This window comes from Lepidochelys kempii, chromosome 4, assembly GCF_965140285.1.
Source record: "Lepidochelys kempii isolate rLepKem1 chromosome 4, rLepKem1.hap1, whole genome shotgun sequence".
NCBI classification, from domain to species: domain Eukaryota; kingdom Metazoa; phylum Chordata; order Testudines; family Cheloniidae; genus Lepidochelys; species Lepidochelys kempii.
Genome location: NC_136383.1, coordinates 3410745 through 3418134, shown reverse-complemented (window position 1 = coordinate 3418134; position 7390 = coordinate 3410745).

Here is a 7390-nt window from a genome sequence, read left to right as displayed (position 1 = left end):
TGTAGAAATCATCAGGAAGAGCTTTAGGAGAGCATCCTACAATCAAGTGACTTTCAAAAGTGACAGACTATGAGAACAAATGAGTGAATGATTGAAAGGGCTCAAACAGATTGTGTCTCAAATAAACCAAACAAAAACTCAGAGCAAAACCTTAATAAAACCAAGGAGACATCTGGGATGAAAATTACATTTCAAGATGCAAGGCATATCTGAGAATAAAGTGAAGGACCAGGAACTGAGGAGATTAAGGGGAGCAAACAGAAACAGGCAGATTGTGTACCCTATCACAGAATGGATGCAAAGACCTGGACAGAACAACTGGTGCGGAGGTGAGATGTAACAGTGTACCTGTGGGGCCTTCTGTCTAGAAGAACATGGTTTCTACATAGAAAAGAGAGTCTGTGAGAATTGTGGAAGGACCAAAAAGCAAAAAATGCCCCCATGGAAAAACACAGAGTGAAAGAGGTGATTAGAGGCAAAAAAGCATCCTTTAAAACAGGGGTCAGCAACCTTTGGGACCTGGCCCGTCAGAGTAAAGCCATTGTCAGGCCAGGCTGGTTCGTTTATCTGGAGTGTCCGCAGGCATGGAGCCTCGCAGTTCCCACTGGCCATGGTTCACCATTCCTGGCAAACTGGAGCTGCGAGAAGTGATGCGGTCTGAGGGATGTGCTAGCCACTGTTTCCCACAGCTCCCATTGGCTGGGAACAGTGAACCACAGTCAGTGAGAGCTGCAGGGCTCCATGCCTGCAGATGCTCCAGATAAACAAACTGGCCCAGCCCACCAGCGGCTTTATCCTGACGTGCCAGGTGCCAAAGGTTGATGACCCCTGCTTTAAAAACTGGAAGTCAAATCCTAGAGAGGAAAATAGAAAGGAACATAAACTCTGGCAAGTCAAATGTAAGAGAATAAGAAAAGCGGCCAAGAAAGAATTTGAAGAGCAGCTAACTAAAGACACAGAAACTAACATCAATTTTTTTAAAGTAATTTTTTTAAGGAAGCCTGCCAAACTGTCAGTGGGGACACTGGACAATCAAGGTGCTAAAGGTAGCACTCAAGGAAGATAAGGCCATTGCAGAGAAACTAAATGAATTCTTTGCATCTGTCTTCACGGCTGAGGATGTGAAGGAGGTTCCCACACCTGAGCTATTCCTTTTAGGCGACAAATCGGAGGAACTGTCCCAGATTGAGGTGTCAGTAGAGGAGTTTTTGGAACAGTCTGATAAATTTAAAAGTAATAAGTCACCAGGACCAGATGCTATTCACCCAAGAGTTCTGAAGGAATTCAAAAATGAAACTGCAGAACTATTAACTGTGGTGTGTAACCTATAGCTTAAATCAGCCTCTGTACCGGATGACTGGCAGAAAACCAAGGTAACACTGATTTTAAAAAAAGGCTCCAGAGGTGATCCTGGCAACTGCATGACAGTAAGCCCATTTTCAATACAAGGCAAATTGGTTGAAACAATAGTAAATAATATAATTGTCAGATAAATAGCTGAACATTATATTTTGGGGAGGAATCAACACAGCTTTTGTGCAGGGAAATCATGACTCCCCAATTTTTTAGAATTCTTTGAGGGAGCCAACAAACCTGTGAACAAGGGGGAATCCAGTGGATATAGTGTACTTAGACTTTAAGAAAGTCTTTGACAAAGTCCCTCTCTGAAGGCTCTAAAGTAAACTAAGCAGTCATGGAATAAAAGGGAAGGTCCTCTCCTGGAGCAGTAACTGGTTAAAATGATAGGAAACCAAAGGGTAGGAATAAATGGTCAGCTTTCACAATGAAAAGAGGTAAATAGTGAAGTTCACCAAAGATTTATACTGGGATCTGTGCTGTTCAACCTATTCATAAATGATCTGGAAAAGGAGGTAAACAGAGAAGTGGCAAAATTTGTAGGTGATACAAAACTACTCAAGACTGTGAAGAGTTACAAAGGGATCTCACAAAAGTGGGATTTTACAAAAATGGGTGACTGGGTAACAAAATGGCAAATTAAATTCAGTGTTGACAAATGCAAAGTAATGCACATTGGAAAAAAATAATTCCAACTGTTCATACAAAACAATGGGGTCTGAATTAAGTGTCACCACTCAAGAAAGAGATCTTGGAGTCACGATGGATAGTCTCTGAAACATACTCTCAATGTGCAGCGGCAGTATGTGACAGGGTGTACCAAACCCTTTGAGGCCCCCTACTGGAGGCTTTGTGGGCCAACTACACCAGGCCCCAGGATAAAAGCAGTGAAGAGTCTCCAAGCCTGCCTAGAAAGGCTGTGGGGAAGCAGCCAATCAGAGCACAGCAGGCTCAGTTAAAAGGAGTTGCTGGGCCTGAGCAAGTCAGTTCTGGGTTGGGATCAGAAGAGCAAGGATGAGTGCTTGTTGTTGGTCATAGGAACTCAAGAAGAGAACTAGAAGGGGGGTTCTGGTGGTACTTGCATGCAGCAAGGCAGGAGAGGGTTTGAAAACTTCAGCCCTCAGGTAAGGGTGAAGAGATGGGTTTATGTGGGAAAAGACCTGGGGACTAACAGCAATAACCAAGTAAAGGAAGCAGTACATGGCTGCTGTGTGAAGGGACCATGGGCAGGGACCCGGAGTAGAGGGTTGCCTCTCTGACCACTAGTGAAGTGGTCAAAGTCCCAATAAGGAGACAAGGCTCTGTTGGGAAGCCCAAGCAGAGGGCAGGACATAAAGGGGCCTGAAGGCAGAGCTGAAGACCCCGATGAGGACAGAGTGACAGTTCCAGATAGACTCCTCATTAAAGGCCATGAAAGGGCTTCGATTTAAAGAGCCCAGAGAAAGTGCTGAAGACCCTAGGAAGTTCAGACTGTGTGTCAAATTTTGTTACCCTGGAAGCGGTTCATTCATGCTTATTGACTGTGTGACTTGGCTGGATGGCTGAGCCACAGCAGACCTACCTGATGAGGGCAACAACCTATAGCGGGCATCAGGACAAGGAAAAAGTGCAGGATCACACCCAGCCAACAGAAGGCACTCACAAGAAGTGAGTGCACCCTGTTACAGTCAAAAAAGGTCACAAAATGCTAGGAACCATTCAAAAAGAGAAAATATAAATAAATACAATGGAAAATACAATGCCGCTATATAAAGCCATGGTATGCCCACACCTTCAATTTTGTGTGGAGTTCTAAGCACCCAATCTCAAATATGATATATTAGAATTGGAAAAGGTGCACAGAAGGGCAGCAAAATGATTAGGGGTATGGAACAGCTTTTGTACAAGGAGAGATTAACAGGACTGGGACTGATCAGCTTTGAAAAGAGACAACTAAGGGGTGACATGATAAAGAGCTATAAAATCATGAATGACATACGACAAGAACTAGGCATAACCCAATGAAATTAATAGGCAGCAGATTTAAAACAAATATCAGGCAGTACTTCTTCACGTAATGCACAGTCAACCTGTTTCAGAGCAGCAGCCGTGTTAGTCTGTATTCACAAAAAGAACGGGAGGACTTGTGGCACCTTAGAGACTAACCAATTTATTTGAGCATAAGCTTTCGTGAGCTACAGCTCACTTCATCGGATGCATTCAGTGGAAAAATAAATTTGTTAGTCTCTAAGGTGCCACAAGTGCTCCTTTCCTTTTTACAGTCAACCTGTGAAACTCATTGCCGGGGGATGTTGTGAAGATCAAAAGCATAATGGGGTTCAAAAAAGAATTGGGTAAGTTCATGGAGGATAAGTCCTTCAATGGCTATTAGCCAAGATGGTCACAGACGCAACCCTGCTTCTGGGTATCCCTAAACTTCCAACTACCAGAAGCTGGGAGTGGAGGATGGGATGGATCAATCAGAATCGTCTGTTCTGGTCATTTCCTCCTGAGAATCTGGCAGTGGCAACGATCAGAAGGCAGGGTACTTAATTAGAAGTGTCTAGCCTGTGCCACTGCCATGCTGCTGTACTGTCACTGCTGTCATTACTCTGGCTAGCTTTGAACAAACTGGATCAAAACTAGTGCCAGCATGTCTAGAAATGCTGCCGTTGTCCCTTTTGATTACAGCGTAGCCACATCGTTGATGCTTCCCCGCCACGGGGATGTTAAATTTCATTATATTTTGGTCACTAGTACCAAGCAGTCCAGCTATATTCACCTCTTGGACCAGATCCTGTGCTCCGCTTAGGACTAAATCAAGAATTGCCTCTCCTCTGGTGGGTTCCAGGACTAGCTGCTCCAAGAATCAGTCATTTAAGGTGTCAAGAAACTTAATCTCTGCATCCCGTCCTGAGGTGACATGTACCCAGCCAATATGGCAATAGTTGAAATCCCCCATTATTACTGAGTTTTTTAATTTTAATAGCCTCCCTAATTTCCCTGAGCATTTCACAGTCACTATCACCATCCTGGTCAGTAATATATCCCTACTGCTATATTCTTATGAGAGCATGGAATTACTGTCCATAGAGATTCTATGGTACAGTTTTGTTCATTTATGATTTTACTTCATTTGATTCTATGCCAGGGATTGGCAACCTTTGGCATGTGGCCCACCAGGGTAAGCTCCTTGGTGGGCTGGGCCGGTTTGTTTATCTGCAGCATCTGCAGGTTCGGCCCATCACAGCTCCCACTGGCTGTGGTTCACCATTCCAGGCCAATGGGGGCTGCGGGAAGCGGCGTGGGTCTTTCACTGACAAGCCTCTTCCCTGTCATACTGCAGTTGAGGTGTGAGTGGCCTGTGACATCTTTATTACAATTGAGAGCTGTACTTCTGACCTACTTACGCTGTGCTCATCACTGTGGTAGCTGATGCCCAGAGCCTCAGTGGTATTTAGGAGCCACTGATTTTCAGTGGGAATTAGGCACCTAAATACTGTTGAGGATCTGGCCCTGAGGGCCTAACAAAATGGATATAACACAGAAGGGTCTGCTGTTGTCTATTCATCCCTCTTCTCTCCTCACCCCCAGGATCAGGAGGGTGTTTTGTTTGCTTTTTATATTGATTTAATTATGGGAAATCTAGAAAGCAGCCAGATGATCCCTGCAAAGGTCTGGGAGAGTTTAATTGGAAGGGGAACTACAGGGAGGAGGTTGGGTCCTGTTACTGGTCCAGGAGCAGAGAGAGAGAGAGGTACAAAGTCAAAGGCCTCTTGCCCTCTGAAGCCTGTGCAGGGCAAGGGGAAAGCTTAATCGTGTTAAGCTTTTGCTGAAATTAATAAACTGCCCTGAAAGAAGGGCCTGAAAGAGACCTGGGTAAGGAGTTAGCCCTTCCTGGGGTGGGACAGATGTATTGCCATGGGCCACCACCTGCAATGTCCTGCCTCTGGTATTCACTAATTAGGAGGCTTTCCTCTAATGTGCCATCACCCCTCGGGGTACAGCTCTCTCCGGACATTGTGGTTGCAGATGGAGTGGTGACCTTTGAGCTAGCCTGGCTCAGTCTGTTAAACACTCTGAACAATTAAGAACATGATTGCAAATTAAGTATGTAATTGTAGCATATAGCAGTGAGGTAGGATTTTGTGAGCTCTCTCATGGCATCCACCCTGTTCCATGTTTGAGAAGCTGCCAGAAATCACTCAGAGCAGTGGTGTTTATGTAGCCAGGCTTTGCATGTCTGTTGGTAAACATTGTTATTTGGGACCCACCTGTGCCCTGTGCTTTCTTCAGATTGTTTTTATATAAAGTTTAAAACTATAATAGTGATCACGTAACTAATGACTGTGTCATGATGCATACATACAAGAGGCTAACTTAAGGTTGCACAGACAGCTTTAGTTCTGAATTGCCTAACGTTTGATTGTTGGCTTGCCTCTAATCTGCACCTTTATACACCCCGGGGCATACAACACCCCCAAAAAGGGCAGAAGAAGGTTATAACACCCCACTCCCCATCCTGCACAGAACCCCTGCGCACCTGAGAACTGGCAGAGGGTGCTGTGATGTATTATGGCACCATTCTTCCTTGAGCTCCTTCTGGGCAGGTCGAGGCGGCTTCATGTTGCTTCCTACTCAGGACAGTGTCTGAACTGCACAATCTCTAGCATACTATTATATGACACATCTTAAAAAGAAGGGAATGGTCAGTTCTTAGGGTGCCCTGCGTCATCTTACACACCATATCTTTATTCAGTATTCTCTGGAACTCCCCCTTTTCTGCACAATTTCACCCCCACATTTCATCCCTGCTTTTCCTGGTAATTCACCAGAAGCAATTCGAAAGGAGTACAATACTGCAAATGAGGGCTTCCCATTGTTCAACACAATGTAAATATAATAGGTCCTGTATTATTTACTGCAGGGGCAGCTGCAATGGCCCCTAAAGTGCTGTTTTGGCAGCCAGGGGTTGTGAGAGCATAATAATGCTCCAGCCACATCCCTTTCCCGTGGCCATGTCAGGTAGTGGTGGATTTCCTGACTGCAAAATGATTTCCAGCTGGCCAGTATCAATCCCATGTTCCAAGCTTCCGCAAAGCGATTGCCACTCGCTTCTCTGCTGTCCGTGCAGCTCTCATTCTGAAGCCCCTGCAGTGGAAGGCAGGGGTGAGCTTGGCACATAGAATCATAGAATATCAGGGTTGGAAGGGACCTCAGGAGGTCATCTAGTCCAACCTCCTGCTCAAAACAGGACCAATCCCCAACTAAATCATCCAAAGAATCCAAGAATCCATAGATCCAAGAATGTGGCCTTGCACATGTGGCCTTGCACATCTGAAAGTTCTGCATCCACTGCTCATCATCCCAAGTTGCATGACAATGTGATCCCACCCATCAATGCTTGTTTCTAAGGTCCAGAAGTGGTGTTCCACTGTCTGCAGCTGCTCCGTGAATGCCACCAACAATCTTGAATGGGTTCTCACTGTGTCCCTCAGAAATCTGTCCTCCACAAAATTGTCACATTCCCCACTGATTCGGTTCTTCTTGGAGCTCTAGACATACCAGAGGATTGGGTGTCCTGTGCATACAATGCTTATGATAATAGTGCAGAGCAGTGCAGGCTCTTTGCTTCTGTCAGAGTTGGCAGACAATGAGAAGTGCTGTGTGGGTTTATGAGATTTGTTTTAAAAGTGCAAAAATTATGGGCTACGGATGACATTATGGAATGGATAAAGTTGCATGATGGGCACTTAGGATCTTGCTCCCAGTCACCCTGCGTGACTCGCTTCTGCCCCACCATGCATTGCCAAAACTTCCCAAAAACCAGCACACTGGATGATGGCCAGTTGCACACTGGGATACCTACCCATGGAGCAACAACACAAGCACTGTTGATGAGCATGAGCAGCACCAATGCAAAGAGCCAAGTACACACACGCACAAATGGTATAATGACTGGGGCGGCCTTATGCTGATGTAATTTGCATCAACCAAGGTTTGTAAAGTAAACATGGCTTAGACTCCTCAATCTCTGTTCCGTGATCAGGAGTCA